The 22071-nt window shown below is 32.3% G+C and overlaps 1 pseudogene; it reads left to right on the forward strand.

The window, feature by feature from the left end:
• The first annotated feature begins 10508 nt into the window (after positions 1 to 10508).
• Positions 10509 to 12061, forward strand: LOC102516601 (annotated as a pseudogene).
• Positions 12062 to 22071: the final 10010 nt, after the last annotated feature.

A 22071-nucleotide genomic window follows, 5' to 3' on the forward strand; every position in this document is an offset into this window, starting at 1 on the left:
CACATGAAAAAATAAAAAACCTATGAATAAAACAACTTAATAAAATCTCTAAGACAGTGATAAAGAAAGTTGAAGATGATGCAAAGAAATGGAAAGAATTCTCATGGCCTCTTTTTAGAGGAATTAATATTGTTAAAATATACATACTACAAAATATGTGTTGATATAATTTGATTCGGATAGAAATACGTGATATTTTCCATAAAACTGCAAAGAGTCCTGAGATTTGTATGGAACTGCAAAAGAACCAGAACTGCAAAAGTAACATTGAAGAAAAAGAACAAAGTTGAAGGCATAACCCTCCCAGATCTCAGAGTATATAAAAAAAAATACAGTAATCAAAACAGCACAATACTGGAAAACAAACAAACATCTATATCACTGGAACAGAACACAGAGGCAGAAATAAAAGAGAACACCTATGGTAAATTAAACTATGACAAATGAAATAAAAATATGCAATGCCTAAAAGACAGTCTTCAGCAAGTGATGTTGAGAAAGCTAGACAGCTACATGGAAATCAATGAAATTAGAACACTCCCTCACACTGTACAAAAATAAACTCAAAATGTTTTAAAGATCTGAATATAATACATGACACAATAAAACTTCTAGAAATTAACATAGGCAAAACAAGACATAAATTGTAGCAAAATTTACTTATGTAACTCTCCCAATCTGAAAACTATAAAATCAAAATAAACAAATAGGTCCTAATTGAACTTAAAAGCTTCTACACAGCAAAATGAACAAAATAAAAAGATAAACTTCCAAATGGGAGAAAATATTTGGAAACAATGCAATCAAAAAGAGGCTAATTTCTAAAATATGCAAATCGTTCATAAAACTCCATTTCAAAAATTTACAAACAACTCAGCCAGAAAATGAGCAAAAGGCAATTCTCTAAGTAAGACACACGGATGAAAAACAGGAACAGAAAAACCTGCTCACATTACTAATCATTATACAAAAGCAAGACAAAAATAAATTAACGTTTTACCTCACACTTATGAGAAGTGCTGTCATCAAAATGTCTACAAATAATGAAGGCTGGGGAGGTTGTGGAAAAAAAAGGAACTCTCCTACGCTGCTGTTGGGAATGAAAATTTGTGCAAACACTTTGGAAAGTGTATGGAATTCCTTTAAAAAATAAAAATTAGACCTATCATATGACCCAGGAATCCCACTCATGGGCATATAAAACATAAAACTGGAAGACAAAGAATCCTAGGTTTAAACATAAGAAGTAAACTCTGACATTGGACTTAATGTGTTTCTACATATGTCTCCTCTGACAAGGGAAGCAGAAGCAAAACTAAAGAAATATGATTGTATCACTCTAAACAGATTTACAATGCAGAGGAAATGATCAATAAAATGAAGTCAAACAACACAATGTAAGGATATATTTGCAAGTGATATTTTCCAATCAGTTGTTAATATCCAAAATATATGGCAAACTCATACCCCACAGCAACAACAAAAAAGACCAAAAAATCCAATTTAAAAAAATTCCATAGGAACTGAATAGATAAATCTGACTCAACTTTCCGTAGAAATCATATAGTTGACTAAATGATGCATGAAAATATGTTCAGAGTTATAAATTATTAGGAAAGTAATAAACCAAAAATGAGACAAGAACCCACACTTGTCAGAAGGCTCTCATCAAAAAGAAAAGAAATAGATGTTGGTGGAGAAAAAGGAACATCATTGACACTGTTGATAAGAATGCAAAGTATACATTCCATTTTATATATACATCAAATTTTCTTCATCCACTTTTCTGTCAAGGGATGTTGGGTTTCTAGGCCTCTGTCTGAAGGCTCTAGAGAATAAGCCCATAGGCTGAACTGATAAACAAACTGTTAGGAATGTCACATATCTTGGATGGATAAGAAATGGCCTGCTCATTGTATCCAGTCTGGATGGCTGGATAGCCAATGATGGGTAAGATACTCAGAGAAGGGCAACTTAAGACAGACACAGCTGGCTGTATAAGAGATGGCCTATTCAATGAAGTTTCATGATGAACTTTAAAACAATCCTTGATCTTTTAACATCCTGTGCTTACTGCAGGAGCATGGGGACATAAATAGCTTCAGATTTTTAACATTGTTATAACTTAGATGATATGTGAGGCATTGTGCATGTGATATATAAACCCTTTTTCTAAGAATCAATAAACAGAGAACTTCTTTGCTTCTCTCCACACAGTGTTTGTGTGTATATGATATCGTGCCACGGACAGGGTTAATTTAAGTTGTTGGGAGTATCATAAAATGATGTTGCTTTATATACAAGGCTCTGTCTGCACCTATTGAGATGATAATGTAATTTTTATTTCTCATTGTATTAGTGTGGCATGTCACCTTTATTGATTTGATAATTTTAAAGTATCCTTAAACCTAGGGAATAATCCCTCTACTCATGTTTTATGATACTTGAAATGTGTTGTTGTATTCATTTTGCTTGTGTTTTGTTGAAAATTTTGGTTCTTGCATTCATCAGGGGTATTATACTGTACTTTGAATATAATGTGCTTTCTAGCTTTGCTTTGCAAATAAAGCTGGCATCATAAAACCAGTTTGGAATCTTTCACCCCTTCAAATTCTTGGAAGATTTGGGGAAGAACTGGTGAAAAATTGTCTTCACATGTATGACAGAATTCACTAGTAAAGTCATCTTGTAAATAATTTCTGTTTTGGGAGGTTTGGATTACTGATTTACTCATAAACACTTTTGCTCTGTTTAACTTTCTAATTTCTTCTTGATTCAGTATTGGAAGACATGTTTCTGGGAATATGTCTTTTGTTCTAGGTCATTCAAATATTTGGCTAGTGGTAATTTCTTATGATCCTAAGTATCTCTGTAGCATCAGTGGTAATATCATCTCTTTTATTTCTAATTGTAATTGAGACTTTATTTTCTTAGCCAAATTAAACGTTTCTCCAAATTATGTTTAAAAGTTTCAGACTTAGGTTATTTTTTTTCTTATAATTTCCATTGTTTCTGTTGTTATTTGCCTTACTCTTATTCATTCAATTTCCTTCCTTATTCTTTCTTTTTTCTCCTAGATTCTTGAGGTGTAAAGTTAAGTAGTGTGAATCTTTGTATGTCTTTTATTATTAAATACTATTTATTTATATATTTATTTAATATTTATTTATATATTTTCCTAATTTACTTATTTATTCATTTATTTATCATTGAAGTACTGCCATTTACAATGTGTCAATATGTGGTGTATAGCACAGTGTCCAAGTTCATGCATACATTTGTGTTCCTATTAAAGGTTACTTCAAGATATTTAACATACTGCCCTGTGTCATACAAAATAACTTTCGAAAATATCAAATTTTATATATAGTGAATAACATGTCTAAACATACAGCACCCAAATATATCCACTCCCAGACCCTTTCCGCAGGAACCATATAATATTTAGAAGGCCTGCGAGTGTGTTTCAGTTTTGTAGGTGAAATCATTGTGCCCTCATCCAAATTTTTTTTAAGGTTCCACATATGTCATCTCATGTGTTATTTTTCTTTCTCTTTCTGGCTTACTTCAATTAGAATGACAATTTTTGGGGACACCCATTTTGCTGCAAATGGCATTGTTTATCATTATTTATTGCAGAGTATTATTCTGTTGTGTAAATATACCAGAACTCCTGTATCTTGTCATATTTTGATGGACAATTATGTTGCTTCCATGTCGCGGGTGTTGTATATAGAACTGCTATAAAAATTGTGGTGCAGGTGTATTTTTGAATTAGGGTTCTCCTTGATATATACTCAGAAGTGGGATTGCTGGATTCTATGTTAAGTCTATTTTCAGGCTTTTGAGGAATCCCCATCCAGTTTTCCACAGTGAATGCACCAAACTACATTGTAACCAACAGTTTAGGAGGGTTCCCTTTCTCCACAGCTTACCCAGCATTTATTGTTTGTGGACTTTTGAATGATGGCCTTTCTGACTATTGTGAGGTGATACTTCATTACAGTTTTGATTTGCATTTCTCTGATAATTAATGATAGTGAGCATTTTTTTTTCATATATCTATTTGGCATTTGTATGTTTTTATTGGAGAAATGCTTATTTAAGGTTTCTGCCCATTTTCAGATTGTTTTTCTTGTTTTTTTTATTATCATTAGGTTTTATGAACTCTTTCTATTTTGGAAATTAAGCCTTTGCAAATTGCATCACTTCTAAATATTTTCTTTCATCCTGTATGTTGTCATTTTGATTTGTTTTATGGCTCCCTTTGCTTTGCAAAAGCTGTTAAGTTTAATTAGGTCCCATTTATTAATGTTGTTCTTATATCCAGTACCTGGGTAGGCTGTTCTAGGAGATCATTGGTGAGATTTATCTCAGTGTTTTGCCTATGTTTTCTTTAGGGGAGTTTTACTGTGTCTTGCCTTACATTTAAGTCTTCAAGCCATTTTGAGTTTATTCTTGTGTATGGAGTGAAGGAGTGTTCTAATTTCATTGCCCTGCATGCTGCTCTCCTGTTTTCCCAAAAGTTTGTGAAGAGATGATCTTTTCTGTGTCATATTCTTGGATAATTTGTCAAAGATTATTGGAGCATAGGCCTGTAGATTTATTCCTAGGCTCTCTATTCTGTACCATTGGTCCACATGCTTGTTTCTCTTCCAATATCAAGTCATTTTGTATATCTTCTAGCACTGCAATAGTGTATGGAGACCAGGCTGGTTATTCCTCCAGCCTCTTCCTTTATCTTCAATATTGCTTTGGAAATTATGAATCTTTTCTGATTGTATATAAATCTTAGGATCATTTGTTTCAGTCCTAAAAAGAAATGTTTTGCATAATTTGATAGGAACTTGCATTAATTCTGTGGATTGCCTTGGGCAGTATGGCCATTTTAACGATATTGTCTCTTTCTTTATAAGAACATTGGGTATCTTTTCAATTCTTCAAATGTTTTTAAATTTCCTCAATCAATGATTTCTGCTTCTCCATGTATAAATCATTCACCTCATTGGTCAGATTTATTCCTAAGCCTTTTATACTTTTGGGTGCAGTTATAAAAGCGGTTGTTTGTATACTTTATTTTGTGTTGATTCACTGGTAGTGAAAAGAATTGCAATTGATATTTGTACAGTATTCTGTCTACCGTGCCCAGTTAATTTATTAGCCTAAGTAATTTTTTTCTTAGGCTTTTATTGTTTCCTATGTATACTGTCATGTCTGCATACCATGACAGTTTTGCCTCTTCTTTTCCAGTCTGAATCCTTTTATTTCTTTTTCTTCCCTGATCTTTGTGGCTAGGATTTCCAACACTATATTGAATAGAAATTGTGAGGATGGGCAACCTTGTCTTGTCTCAGATTTTTGTGGTAATGTTTTCTGTTTTTCACTACTGAGAATTTTGCTGGCTATAAGTTTGTCATAAATAGCTTTCATTATGTTGAGATATGGTTCCTGAATGCCCACTGCGATAAGAATTTTTATTGCAAATAGGTGTTAAATTTTATCAAATGCTTTTTCTACATCTACTGAGATGATCATGTGGTTTTTGTCCTCTCTTTTGCTGATATGGTGTATCACATTTGATTGATTGATTTGCATACGTTAAAACTTACTTGTGTTCCTGGGATGAAACTAATTTGATCATGGTGTCTGATCATTTTTAACATGCTGTTGGATTCTGTTTGTTAATAATTCCTTAAGGAATTTTACATTTATTATTATCAATGATATAGGGCTATAAATTACTTTTAGGGTAGTGTCTTTGTCTGCTTTTGGTATCAGGTTGATATTGGCCTTATGGTGTGATTTTGGAAGTACTCTCTCCATATCAATCTTTTGGAAGAGTTTGAGGAAGACTGGTATGGATTTTTGTATGTTTGGTCAGATTCCGCAGTGAAGCCATTTGGTTCTGAAATTTTGTTTGCAAAGATTTTTTTATTTTATAGATAATTCTATTCCAATTCTGGGGATCTGTCTGTTCAAATGGTCAATTTCTTCTTAATGCAATATTGGTGGGTTGAATGTTTGCAGAAACTTCTCCATTTCTTCTAGGTTATCCAGTTTGTTTCCATTCAGTTTTTCATGGTAGTCCCTTATGAAATTTTGCAAATTTGTTGTTCTCTTTATAGATTCTCCATTTTCATTTCATATATTTCTTGTGTTCTCTCTCTTTTCTTCTTAGTGATCCTGTCCAGAGTTTTTTCAATTTTGTTTACAATATCAATAAATAGTTTGATTTTTTCCTATTTTTTAATCTCTATATGAATATTTTCATCCTTGATCTTTATTATTTCCCTCTTTCTGCTGACTTTTGGTTTTGTTTGCTCTTCTTTTCATGATTATTTTACATACAACGTGTGATTATTTATTTGAAATTGCTCTTCTACTTTGAGGAGGGCCTTGTCACTGTGAACTTCCCTCATAAGCCTGATTTAAGTGTATTCCATAGAATTTGTGTAGTGTTTTTGTCATTTTTCTTAAGATAATTTTTAATTTCTTCTTTAACTTAATCACCCCCTACCTGTTTTAGTATCATGTTGTTTAATCTACATTCATTTTCTTCTCCCTGTTTTTTCTGTGATTTCTTTCTAGTTTCATGGTATTATATTCAGAAAAGCTGCTTGAAATAATTATTATCCTCTTAAATTTTTGAGGCTTCTTTGCCTGAGTACATAATCTTTCCTAGAAAATATTACATGTGCACTGGAAAAGAATGTATATTCTGTTTTGGGGAGATGTACTGTTTTGAGTATATCAACCAAGTCCTAATATTTTATTTTATCTTTTAGTGTCTTTGTTCCCTTATTAATTTTCTGTCTGAAAGACAACTCCAATGTTGGTAATGTGGTGTTATAGTCTCCTACTATGATTGTGTCCCCATCAATTTCTCCCTGTTTATCTATTAGTATTTGCTTTATATATTTAGGTGCTCCAGTATTGAGTACATATATCTTAAAGTGTATAATACCCTAATTTTGTATTGATCACTTAATCATTATAGCATTTCCTTGTTTATCTTTCTCTATGGCCTTTGTTTTAAAGTCTATTTTTTGTGAAGTCAGTACTGCTAGTCCAGCTTTCTTGTCATGTCCATTTGCATCGAATATATTTTTCCATCCTCTTACTTTCAATTGATATGTATTATTCTCCCTAAATTGGGTCTATTGTATGCTTTATAATGTAGGGTCTTGTTATATTATTCCATGTGACAATATAAATCTTTTGACTGAAGCACTTATTCTATTAACATTTGTGATAAGTATTGATAGACAGGTGTTTATTTCCATTTTGAAGTTCATTTTCCAGTTGATTTGGTATTTCCTTTTTGTTCATTTCTTTTTCTTTTTGTTGCTTGATAATTTTCTTTTATTATCTTGGTTTCTTTTAGGTTTTGTGAGTTCATTGTAAGCTTTTGAATTATTGTTGACATTTTTGTATGTATGGGCCCATTATTATATCTGTTTATTTTATCTCATAGTAATACAAACTCTAACCCGTTCTACAGAGAACAGAAACAAGAAGAAAATACTCTGTATTGTCCTGTTTCCCTCTCTGACCGTTAAAAATTTTGATGTCCTGTTTTACAACGTCATGTTTATTCTGTTGTAACTCATTATAGCTACTGCCTTTCTCATTATGCGTTTCTCCTTTATATAGCATTCTGCTTCTCCTGTAATTAGAATAGAGCTTTCATTATTTATTTTCTGTTGCTATGTTCTTTTAGTATGTGATTGTGTAGAAGATATTTATCTCTCCTTCTATTTCAAGGGATACTCTTGGTTGATAAAGTATCTTAAATTACAGCTTTCTTTCATTCAGGACTTAGAATATGTATTGCCACTGCTTTATGACTGCTGTATTTGTGTAGGAAACGTGTTTAAAGATTTATGTATATAATTTTATACATATATGTAAAGAATAATTAACAATGAAGTTAACATATAAGGTGAAAACTTATACATTAAAAAATAGAAAACTTTGATGAAGGAAATTAAAATTGATCCAAAGAAGTGAAAAGATCTCTTATGTTAATGATGTAAAACAATGTTTAAATACAACCATACTACCCAAAGCAATCTAAATTTAGTGTGATTCATATCAAAATATCCATGAGAATTTTCAATTAAATTGAACAAGTATTTTCAAAATTTATATGTAACCACAAAGATCATGAGTTGACAATATAATTATGAAAAAATTATTAAGTCTGATAGTGTAAGGTTCTCTGAACTTAAACAGTGCTACAAAGCTTTAGTAATTAAAACAACATGATACTGGCTCAAAAACAGACACCAATGAATAGAAGATAATAGAGTAAGCAGATATAATCCCTATCACTTATGATCAATTAACCCATGAAAAAGGAAGCAAGAGTATAAAATGATGAAAAGGTATTCTCCTCAACAAGCAGTTCAGGGAAGATTGATAATGTACAAGGTAGATTAGGATATTTCCTCACATTGCATACAATCCATGAGCACAGAATATCTTTCTATTTATTTTTTTACTTATATTTCTTGAACCTGTTAGTAATATATTTATGTTTAGCTCTTTTATTTCAATTATTAATTTTATTCCTATTTTATTTTTTGATATAATTGTACACATAATTATTTTCCTAATTTCTGTTTCTGATAATGTGTTGTTAGTATATAAATGTGCAACTGATTTTTGTATATTGATTTCGTATTCTGCAAGTTTAACACGTTTGTTCATTATTTCTAACAGTCACTTGAGGAGTCTATGGAGTTTTCTATCTATGTGAAATTATGTCATCTGTAAAAGTTTTACTGCTTTTTTACAAGTTGGGTGAGTTTTATATTATTTTCTTGACTAGGTGTTCTGTCTAGGACTTCTAGTAGTGTAGTTTAGGACTTGTGAGGATGAACTTCTTTTTCTTATTACTGGTCCAGAGGAAAACTTTCCTGTATGTTAACATTGAGCTTGATGTTAGTCATGGTTTTTTTCATATATGGCTTTTATTATGTTTATTTCCATTCTACCTAGAGCGAATTTCTTATGAATTTTTTCATAAAAATGTTAAGTTCTGTCAATAATTTTCCTACATATATTGAGATTATTATTTTTGTAGTCTTTGATTTTTAAGGGATGGTATCACATTTATTGATTTGCATATTTTAAATAATATTTAAGAATCAAGACAAAATCCCACTTAACTATAGTTTATAATACTTATAATAATCCATGCTTTCAAGTTGCTAATATTTAGTTAGAATGGAATATGCATATACTGAAGGAAAAAAGTACATTGTAGCTTAAGTGTACATTTATGTATTTAAAAATTTATCTCTCATTTTGAATTTGGCTTATGTTTAATGGAGTTTATTTCTAAATAAAGAATATAACATTTGGTAGAACTGCATTTAATACAGTTTACTGATAGAGAACATACCTATTATTTAAAATTAGAGCACATAATACTTGCCTTAAAATGCCATATTATACTAACAATGCCAACTGTTTCAAGACTGAGAAACAAATTGCTTCCTAAAACGTATTTAGCTTGTCTTTTCCACACTAAACCACATTTACTGTTATTTGTTTGTTTGTTTGTTTGCCCCTTAATGGAGGCATTGGGTACAGAACCCAGGATCTTGTGCATAAGTTTTTTTATCCACATCATTTTGGAACAATTAACAGGAGACACAAGACTGTCGATTATAAAGATGACTAGAAAATTTAATCCTTGTAGGGACTGAAAAACCACTGAATGAAATAATGGCAAAAATAAACATTTGTAAGTATACAATAAGATTTTCTCTTTTGTAATTTTAAACTAGAATATTAAATTACATTTGTTTTACTTATAATGATGATTTAAAATTTAAAAAAATTAACTCTGGAATATTTTAATTTGATTGATTATTTATTCTTATTTTATTTCATAAATATTAACCATTTATTTATAAACATAACAAATAAACTGATATTTATTCTGCTCACTTATTGAATATAGATCTACTTAATGTAAAGCACACAGATAAATAACTACTTCCATATACAAATCAAATTATGTTTCATTTTATTTACAAATGATAAACAGTTATAAATTTTTTGCACAGGTTTTACACAAATTTCTAAATAAATTCCAAATTTTTAAAATTACTTTATATATTTAGTGCATTATTTATACCCTGTTCACCAATCAGGTATAAATTTGTGTATAAAAGGAAGGAGATTGGTTTTATTTCATAGACCCCAAATTTAATTTATTTAAAAAGATTTTGTGGGAAAAATTTTGCAGATCACACTGTAAAAATAATCATCCTATAGGTTTCATTTTAACTGGATGAATGAGAAGTAAACACTGGCTGAATGTTACATTTGGGTTGCTGGGAGACCAGTCATTTTGTGATGTCACAGCTACTCAGTTGACAAACACTATGATGGCCTAGCAGTTTATGTGCACAGGTTTGCCAAAGCAGCATTTGTAGCTGCAGTGCTCAAAATCAGGCAGATTTGAAAAGGAGCTGGAGAAAAATTTGTTTGAGATGGCACATGTTTCTTCAGAAACTCTAAATGTGTCTCCTAAAGATGGACCAACTGGTTCAGGAAAGTCCAGTAGATCTCTAATGTGTGATAAAACATTCTCTGGGGACTTAGACTTGAGGTCTATGATTGAATTAAATTCTTTTCAGATATTGTGTGAAGAATCCTTGATAAAAAGACCAGGTTACACACATTGTGTCTCTGAACCAGATGAAGATAATGATTTTTGTTCTCTGACATTTCCAAGAAAACTCTGGAAAATGGTTGGGAGTGACCAATTTCTATCCATCTGGTGGGATGATAATGGAACTTCCATAGTGATCGATGAAGATATCTTTAAGAAGGAAGATTTGGAAAGAAAGGCCCCTTTCAGAATATTTGAAACTGGAAGTATAAAAAGTTCAGTAAGACAGCTTGAACTTTACGGGTTTAGTAAAGTGTGGCAGAATTTTCAAATATCTGCTTGTCTAGCTGACTTTCTGGCAGAAGAAAAAGAAGTCTCTGTTTTAAGCAAGGTATTCAGAAATTTTAGTCACCACGGCATTACTTATATATAAATTTTTTTATATATATCATTCTATGGTAATGTAAACGTAAAGCTAGATTTTGAAAATTGTATAAATCCACTAAGGCTAAAATTCTTCATTTTTTTTAAAAAAGGAGGACAGGGCATTAAGTATTCAAGATTATGAGAAAATTTGCTAGCAACTATGAATCTTAACAGAAATCTAAATAATGGAATTAAATCTGTTTTTAAAAAGGGGCATTCGCAGATACTGCAAATGCTAATGATTTTTATTTGATGACTATGCTATTTAAATATGTATTTTCCAAATAAGGAATTTCAAAAAATAGTCAGCAATGTTCATATTTTGATGATATTATCTTAGTATAGTAAGCATGAAATCTGAGGTTTTATTGATTATGCTTATTGTAGTCTTGTATTTTGGTTTAAATAATACTAAAATATTTCTCCTTTGTTGTAGCTGCAGTTCTATCATAATCCAAATTTTAAATGAGGCTGTCCCCAGCTTTTAGTGGGAATAAAAAGAAGAGTTGGGATTAAAAATGCTTCTCTGGTATCTTCATTGGTTCAACATTTCAACAAGAAGCACTTAAAAGCAGTGGGTAATATGGATAATCATAATTCTGGTTTTGTGGCTGACACTAGAGGAGAAAGTGCAATTTTACCTTCTGCAAATTTAAACATGCCTCTAAAAATAAAGTCCTCTACTAGCCACATAATTGGTGATACAATACCCCGAAGAGAGTTTGTTTTCCTCCTGCATTATCAATGTCAGTTAGACCATCAAAAAATTTGCAGTGGATCAACGTGCTATTTTAAATCAGTTGACCAGTTTCCACGTGCACTCACAAAGCAGCTACACTGAAGCAAATGGCCGTGTTGAGAATTTCATTACAACTAAGACTTCTACTTCTCACTACATCAACTTATCTCCCATAAAGAGCAATTATCTTGGACTGATGGTGGAGCCTTCTTATTTTCCAAATAGGATATCACAACATATCGGCCAATGAAGGTCCTTTTACTTAACTTCAAGCAGAAAGCAACCCACGGTTTCCAGTGTCCGTGATATCTGATAAATCAGCAAACTCACTTTCATGGCCAACCCATCAGCCAACTGCAGTTTATGAACGTCATCCTAATTACAACTGATCTGCCAGAGGACTACCAGATTATACAGGGTAACAAATATTATAATTAATGTTGGCAAGTGTCAACAAATACCTGCAAATTATTTATTTGAACAATAAACATATATGCGTACCTGTATTTTCCTTATATTTTTTTAAATACAGTTAAAAATAAAATGGGAGACAAATTTACCATTTAAAAAAAAAAGATATTTGATTGATATAATCATTTGATGGAACATTATGGGAGTAAATTTGAATAATATCCTGTAAGAAAGAAGAGAAATTGGTAGAATTTGGGAAAAGACAAAAACATGAAGAGAGGGAAAAGTACTAATTGGCTTCTGGTTCATCCTGGAAAATATTAAAAGTGTTGTTAGGATAGTTTGGAACAGGAGATAAATGCAGGAACCAGCCCAGGGTTCATGGTCTCTATTATCTCGTCCCTGGAATCATAAAGTTCAAATGATGTAGTCTCAGATGGAACATTCAACATGTGGTAGAATTTAAGAAGTAATTTTATCTATGGTCTTCTTTGTGCTGTTCTCAAAGCATTCCAGTAGGTGCTTTCATTTCCTACTCTCAAGATTCTACACTATATTTTCTGGTGAATACTTTATGTTGCTCTTATGTTGCAACCAAAGAGAAGCTTACATCCCCAGGGTGGAAATTAATGCCTTTCCAAATCTAAGCCCACAAACTCAAAATAGTTAATCATTTCTTTATGCATCTGGCATCTGACTACCTTGGCATCTCTTTATGTTTCATTGTATCTGGAGATAAATCCAGGCAAATGCTTGTCAACTATGTTAACTCCAAACTCACAACTTTTGCTCCAGCTCATCCTTGGACTTAGGATGCCCTCCTTTTACCTACTTAGACTTTCCCAGTCTCAGCACAGAAACCACCTCCTCCAGATGCTTTCTGTCTATCCCCCTTTCCTTGTCTAACTTGGGTACCAGCACAGGAAGCACAGCACATGCCACAGGATGCATTTTAGTATTTAGTGAATAAAAAATGCATGTTGACTTTAAGCAAAATCTACTTTCTGAGACAACAAAACTCTCATGGTTTCCAACTATTATTTTATTGTCTATACTCTTCACCACAAACTAGCTCTTTTCATAACCAAAGGACTAGTCACCCAAGACAGTATGTGGATGTAGGCACAGGAGACAAAGCATTATTTTCTTCTTAATTCATGCCTCCAGAGGCCTAAAGCGTTCCATTCTCATTTTCTGGATATTTTCCTGTCTCATCGTCAACCACCCACCCCAAAATAATTGATTCTTATCCCCATACGAATAAATCTATTGACTTCGAATTAATTTACTTCTTAGAATCAGAGCTTTGTGCAGAAGGGAAAGTGCCATCACAAACATTTAAATTAGGTTTATACAACCCACATAACTTGTGCCCCTTCTAACCTTCACACAGGGACTATCTTAGGGGTAGTAGCCCATTATTTGAGGTGGTCGTTTTCAGTAACCAAATTGCAATCTAAAATGTGTGGACTAGAAGGAGTTGAGGGTGGTAGAATTAAAAACTTGTCCAAATGCAAGAATACCAAATTTCTGCAGACGTTAGTAAATAAAATATATTTACGGAAGAGTTTGACTATTTTCCATTAATTTAAAATAAAATGTGAAGCATTTTCAGAATGTGAATTGCCCTTATATGCTGGAAAAATTTTAGTCAAGGTCAGGGATCCTAAGGCTCTTGCTGACAATCATGCAGCCAGTGTCAGCTAATAAGACTGGAATGGCAATATTGAGTCCTGAAAATGTGTCACCAGTTGTGAAGGAAGCCTTTGATAATCTGGAGAATGGACATATGGACCAAGGTAAACTCTAGCAAAATCCCACCCATATGACCTTTACCAAGAGAAGAAAAGAGCCCACTTGATGCAGGAGAACTGTGTCTGGACAGCAGTGGTTGTTCCTTTAACAGAAACATGAATCTTTTACGTTTGTCAGCTCAACTCTGATGAGGGCTATGTTGTTGTTTACATTAGTAGTCTGGGGTTCAGGTCGGCTGATTCAGCAGCTAGTTTCCAGCTCTCTTCTCAGACAGTGTGTCTTACCTTGATCATCTTAAGGAGGTTCTATACTGATAAGTCAAATTATACAGTTTACTTTCAAAATTAGAAATCATAAAAACAGTGTTGTTTGTCCATCTGTAGGTTTTTACCTGGGAAAAGCTAGACAGTTGGCAAAATTACAAAAGGTGGGTGGTGCTTTGAAAACTATTCTCTGAGCTCTGCCCACTGAATTCTTCCACTAAATACTACAAATATGTCTTCCACTGTGTGTGTGTGCGAAGGTTAATTCTTATGCACTATGATTGTCTTAGTTGAGTCATCAGTGAAATATTCTACTGCATCTTGCAGTATCTCTGTGAATTAAGAGTTTCATTGAGACACCAGATTTTCTTCAGATCAGGGAGAGGTAGATTATATTTCTCCCAGTATACTAATTGTTAACTCTTCACTGAATCTCGAGTTGATGCAATTGGCAAGCCACTGAATCTTTGAAGTTGAGTGATGCATATACGTTCTCCAGTCCCCAGAGCCCAGCAAAGGTCTCTGTCTCCTTTTTAACTTAAACTTATGTTTATGATTTATTTCTCTTTATTTCTCATTGTTGACACAACTTATTTTGGCTTTGAACACCCCTTGACTAATTTATAGAAACTGAACCACTGAATTATTCCCGTTCACCTAGAAACTGCAATAACCTTTATTTCCTTGGACTACGTGGAGTAGAGTGAGCATAGTCATCATTTTGAAAGCAGTCCTCAGTCCTAATAATGCATAAACTTTACACTTCTTAGCCCAGCATTTTGGCAAGGATGTTTGTTGTGGATGTCAGGGATTATCCTCACATCACATAATGCAACCATGAGAAAACACAAAATTGTTATCCAAAATCAAGTCTTTGTCAGTATTGCATTCCCATTGCCAAACAGTTAAGAAGTGTAGGAGGTCTGAGATTTTACCATGCTGAAATTTTCAGCAACCGAGCACGTTCCTTTCTTTTAGATGCTGTTGGGGAGATGAGACCCTCGATCAGAGACAGTGAAATTTACCACTCACAGCAAAAGAAGCCAGGGTTAATATTGTATCCATTCCCTAATCTCAGATGAATACACTGAGTGAAATTTTGATGCCAACAGAAGCAGTGGGCTGTTATCATAAAGAAAGTTTAAGGCATGGGAAAACACTAATTTTATAAGTATCTTTATGTATTATTTATTAGAATCACTTATTTATTAGTATCTATACCTAGGATAAATACATCATGACTCAAGGTTACTTGCTGCAAAAATATTCATGAGAAATGACATGGAAAAAATGATCATTGAATTTCCATTTTTCCTTCCACTTTTACTGAGATATAATTGGCATAAAACATTCTGTTAGTTTAGGTTTAAAGTATAGTTATTTGATTTACATGTATCATGAAATAAATATCACAGCAACTTTAGGGAGAATTCATTATGTCATTTAGATACACTATTAAAGGTATACAATTTGGTTTTTGGTTGTGATGAGAAAACTTATGGTCTACTTCCTTAACAACATTCATATATAACATAAAGCAGTAATAATTGTATTTATCATGTTACTATGTGGCCTCCCTAGAACACATTTATTTTATGGCTGGAGGCTTCTACCATTTGAGTGCATTAAGCTAATACTACTTTCCCAAACCCTGCCTCTGTTAACTACAAATCTGATTTGTTTCTATAATTATGTTTGATTGTTTTTGAAGTGTACTTTAATCTATAACACTATGTTAAGTTCTCTTACACAACATACTCTTTGCTATCTTTAATACATTTCAAACTGATCAGCAGAACAATTCTAGTTATGAAATGTTGCTTTTTAAAGTTATTTCATTGTTATTGACTATTCCCCATACAGTATATCTCTTGCCCCTGACTCATTTAATTTGCAACTGGAAAATTTTCTCTCTTAAGTTTCCTCAACTATTTCTTTTTCCTCACCCCATTTCCCTCCTCCTTGTGAACAACCTGTTTCTTTCTATATGTATAAATCTTTTTCTATTTTGTTATGATCATTTGTTTTAAATTCCAAATGTGAGTAAAATCATTAACATTTGTCTTTCTCTGTCTGACTTATTTCACTTAGCATATTACCCTCTTGATCTACCCATTTTTTGCAAATGACAAGAACCTATGCTTTTTATAGCTGAGTTATAACTCATTGTATTTTTATGTGTGTGTTTGCTTATATCTATCTATCTGTATATATATCTATAAATATAAATAAATCTGTAGTTAATAGATGGGTAGATATATATACTATAAATGCACATCTTCTTTATCCATCATCTACTGATGAGCAATTAATTTGCTTCTATTTCCTGGCTATTGTAAATAATGCTGTAGTGAATATAGGTTTGAATTTATCTTTTCAGAGTAGTGTTTTCATCTGTTGGAATAAGTATCCAGATATGAAATTGTTGGATCATGTTTCATTTTTAATTTTTAGATAAAACTCCACACTGTTTTCCACAGTGGCAACAGAAATTTGCATTCAGTCCAGGGTTGCATCAGGATTGGTTTACTTAAATCCTCAAAAACACTTATATTTGTTATCTTTTTGATAATAGTCATTTTGACAGCACTGACATAAAATCTGATTGTGTTTTGGACTTGCATATTTCTGATGGTTAGTGATGTTACACGTTTTCATGTGCCTGTTGGTTATCTTTCCCCCACTGTATATTCATTTTTTTGTAATGGGCTACATAACCATATTTTCTGATTTCATTTTTAGGCACTCTGTTGTGTTCCATTATTCTGTTTGTTCTGTGCCAGTACCATATTTTTTTTTATTTCCGTAGGTTTGAATTAAACTTTAAAATCAGAGACAGTGATACATCCTCTTTGTTCTTTCTCAAAGTAGTGTTTTTGTTTGTTTGCTTTCACTATTTTCTTTTTTTCCTTTTTAGTGAATTCAACTCTTTTGTGATTACATGTAAATATTAGAATTATTTATTGTTCATTTCTGAAGATGCCCTTGGTACTTTGATAGGCACTGACTTTAATTTGTGTATTTTCTTGGTTAGTACTGTCATTTAAACAATAATTTTCTCTTAATCGATGAACACAGTTTATTCTTTCATCTATTTGCATCATCTTCAATTTCCTTTCTAAATATTTTATAGTTTTCTGAGTACAGGTCTTTTAACTCCTTGGTTGGATACATTTCTAGATATTTTAATTTTTTGTAATGCAACTGTAAATGAGACAGTTCCCTCACTTACTCTATCTATAGGCTTGTTAGTTTGTAGAAATGCAAGATTTCTGTATATTAATTTTCCATTCTGAATTTTTACCAAATGCATTGATAAGCCCTAGTAGTTTTGTCATGCCATCTTTAGGGTTTCTGTTAAAAGTATGTGCTCTGCAAATAGATACTTTTACTCATTTTCTTAATTAGCTCTATTTTATTTACTTTTATTTTGGATAGGTATGGCTGGAATTTCCAGTACTGAATTGAATAAAAGTGGTAAGAGAGAGAATCCTTGTCTTCTTGCTGCTCTTACAAGAGATGCTTTCAGCTTTTAATCAGTGAGTGTCATGTTAGCTGAGTTCTTGTCACATATGTCCTTAACTGTGTCTAAGGTATGTTTCCTCATGTCCACTTTGAGGGAAAATATAATCATAAATACATACTGAATTTCCAAAACATTTTATGATTCTTTTGAAGTGGCCATATAATTTTTATTCTTCAGTTTGTTAGTGTGGTGTATCATATTGATTAATTTGTAGGTATTGAATCTGGCATCCTTGGAATAAAATGGACTTGATCATATTGTATAATCCTTTTAATATATTGTTTGGCTTGCTAACATTTTAGTGATGATATTTGATTTTTGCATCTATGCTTATCAGTAATTTTTAACCTGTAATTTTTTGATGTATTTGTTCTAGTTGTAGTGTTAGTGTGATATGGAAAAATGGGGCACAAAGCCTTCCTTCGTCGGCAAATTTTTGGAATACTCTGAGAAGTATAGGTGATAGCTCTTGTATAATTATTTGGCAGAAGTCACCTGTGAAGCTGTCTAGGCGTGGAATTTTGCTTCTTGGGAGATTTTGTTTAACTACTTATTCAATTTCATTAGTGGTGATTGGTTCATATTTTCTTTTTCTCATTCCAACCAGGAGATTATGTCTTTCTAAGAATTTGTCCATTTCTTTAAGGGTTTCCATTTTATTGGCATATAATTTGTTGTATCTTCTTTGATTCTTTGTATTTCTGTGATATAAGCTGTAAATTCTCATTTTTTTTTGAGTATTCTCTTTTTTGCCCATGAGTATGTTTACACTTTATGAATTTTATTTAACTTTCAAAAACCATTATTTAGATTGATTAAATGTTTCTATTTTTAATCTTTATTTATTTATGTTCTGAACTTTCAGGTGTCTTTTCTTCTACTAACTATTTTTTTTATGATTTTGTTTCATCTTTTGGATGTAAGATTATGTTATAAGAGAGATATGTTTCTTATTTGTATAGGTGGGATTATTTTGCTATAAACATCCCTATTAATACTGCTTTTGCTATACTACATGAAGTTTGTTTTTGTTGTCATTTTTCTTTATATATATTTTCTTTGATTTATACAGCAATCCATTTGTTGTTTAATATTGTATGATTTATCCTCCACATTTTCATATTTTTCTCAGTTTTTTACTTTTAGTAAATTTGTAGTCTCACAGAATCCATAAGTTTCTTCACAAAACAAGGGACATATATTAAAATTTATTAAAAAAAAATGTAAGACCCAAATTTTCTGAAATAATAATTGAAAAATGAATAAAGCTGTGGGCATTATCCTCCCTCAACTTAGAATATACTACAAAGTTACAGTAATCAAAACATCAAAATATGGCACTAAAAGAGACACATAGATCAATGGAACAAAATAGGGATTCCTAAAATAAACCCACACACATATGGTCAAATAGTCTACAATGAAGGAGGCAAAGTATACAATGGATAAATGGCAGTCTCTTCAACAAGTAGTTCTGGGAAAATTGGACAGTACATGTAAAAGGAAGATGTAAGAGCACTTCCTTCCATAGAATACAAACTAAGATACAAATGGATTAATCGCTTAAATGTAAAACCAGAAACTACAGAATTTCTGACCAAGAACATGAGCAGAACTGACTTTGAGGTAAATCTTAGCAGTATTTATTTTTCATGACTCTCCTAATTAAAAAAAATAATGAACTAAGAGTAACTGTTTATCGTTTAGTGAGGAAGAAATAGATGAACAATGCAATACAGGGATTCTACTTCATATATAAGTGTGAAGTGCAAAACCTTTTGCAGAGGAAAGAAACCTTCAACAAGACATATGACAACACACAAAATAGAAGGAAAAATTTCAGACAATGAGACTAACAAGGTGTTAATATCCATAATATATATATAGCATATTAGAATAATATTTAAAAAACAAAGTCCCCAACTTAAAAATAGTTGAAGGATCTTCATGGAAACTTTTCAAAAACAGACATGTGGATGATTTTCATGCACATCAAAAGATACATAACTTTGCTATTCATTAGGAAAGCTTAAATCAATACCAGAAAGAAATATAATCTCACAGCAACCAAAATGGCTATTAACATAATGTCTAAAAATGACAAACATTAATAAGAATGTCGAGAAAAGAGAACCCAGGTACACTGTGGGTGGAAATATAAATTGATGCATCCACTATTATAAAAGTGTGGACAGTGCTCAGAAAAGTAGAAATAGAAGCATTATATGTTGCAGCAATTCCAGTTTATGTTATAAATCTGAAAAAATTGAAAACAATAAATTTAAAGGATATTTTACCCCCAATGTTCTTAACATCATCATTTATAATCACCAAGGATAGAAGCACAACTCAAATGCCCATCAACAGATGATTGGCTGAAGGAGATGTGAGATACATATAATAATATACATACTTAGGTATAAAAAAAAATAAAATTCTGCCATTTGGATCAATGTGACTGAACACTGAGGATGTTGCACATATAAAATAAGTAATACAGAGAAAAACAACCGACATTATCACTTACATAAGGAAACTAAAAATATAAGAGAAATAATGATAAAAAGAAAACAGACAGACCCACATATATATATGTAGTTTACCAAGTTGTGGTTTCCTGTGGGGACAGGAAAGAAGGATGGAGAAGACAGAAATATGCAAGCTACTGGCTATAATTCAGAGAAGCAACAATGCTATACATACAGCACAGAAATAGTTTAATAATTTAAATGATTTTAAAGAGATTATAGGCCTATGTTATAGGAAAATGTTCATGTATGTGGGAAAACATTGAAGAAAGAACCCAGGAATTACTGAAAATATTTCATAGTTCTATGATATTAAGGGAGGTGGTTTGTTCACTTTCTTTACTTTTCTTATAATGTCCTTAGTAGAATTTAATCTTTTAAATGAAAAAGCATATACTTTTTAAAAAGTGACAACTTTAAACTATTTTTGTCTCTCCCCTTAAGTCTACAGTCAATAAAATGTTCACATCTCAACAAAAATAACTACAACACAAAACAATACTCAAGAACGCATGAGTACAGCTGAAGTGTGGTGGACTAAAACACATAGAGGAGGCCGAATTGAGGGAAAAGCAGAGTTGGTGCCTGCAACCAAGGCCCACTGATTGAATATCTTAGCCCAAAGGTTCAGAGAACCCTGGTAGAATCAGGGACACTGTGGTTCACACAGCTTCAGCCTCCAACTACACCAGTACTCATGGTCACAGTTAACTAGGAGGGAGCCACAAGGGAGACAGAAATTCCATCCTTCAGACACTCAGACATTCATGACACTCTCCCTACTCCCCATTCACAGTGGTGGAGACAAGGTACCTTGCAACACTGGACATGGCAAAGGCACTTGCCTGATTCCAACTACCCACCTGCCTTTACAGTTTTCCTCAATGTGTACACTGAGTCTCAAGAGATTTCAGATAAAAGAGTTTGCCATCCCAGTGACAACAGTGGCATTAAATACCAGAGAAGTCTAAGAAGTGACAATGAAAGCACATCTTTTATCCAGACAGTAGTCACTGGAAAGTGCATTTAGAAATATTATCAGAGGTAGCTCAGGTAAGTAAAACCAAAAATGGTGAAATAATGCTAACTACCAGAAAACAAAAGCAAGGACTCCAACACACAATCTTGTATTTAGTGTCATGTGAGCAATAATTTAAAAGATCATGTCCAATCACAGTAACATCATAAGACATGCAAATACACAGATACACAGACACAAAAACACACACACACACACAGACACACAAACACCCACACCCACACACACACACACACACACACACAAAGTCAACCCTGAAGCAAACAAACTTAAAGTCATGGAATATTGCCATATGACTAATAGACAATTCAAAATAGGTGTCATATATTAACTGAATACATAACACAAAACTCAGAAAGCAGTTTAGTGAACTCAGGAATAAATTAAATGATGATAAGGAATACATACCAAAGAGACTGAAAGTATAAAATAATCACACATTATTGGAGGACCAGAAGAACTTAAAAATGAGATGACAAATGCAATAGAAAGCACTGGTTGCAGACTGTCTTTGTGGAAGAAAAATTAGCAAACTCTCCAATACAAAACTAGAAATGATAGGAGAGGGCAGAGATACAACATATTAAAAAGTGAGTATATTCTACAATAGCCATCAGACTTCTTCAGGAAGTGCACATTAGAGTGAAATCCTGGAGTTACAAGAAATGTAGAAGCCAGCTGATGTTTTATTTAAGGAAGTAATAGTCGATAACTTACCTAACCTGTGTAAGGAACTGATACACATGTCCATGAG

Source organism: Camelus ferus, chromosome 7 (assembly GCF_009834535.1).
Source record: "Camelus ferus isolate YT-003-E chromosome 7, BCGSAC_Cfer_1.0, whole genome shotgun sequence".
In the NCBI taxonomy this organism is placed as follows: Eukaryota; Metazoa; Chordata; class Mammalia; order Artiodactyla; family Camelidae; genus Camelus; species Camelus ferus.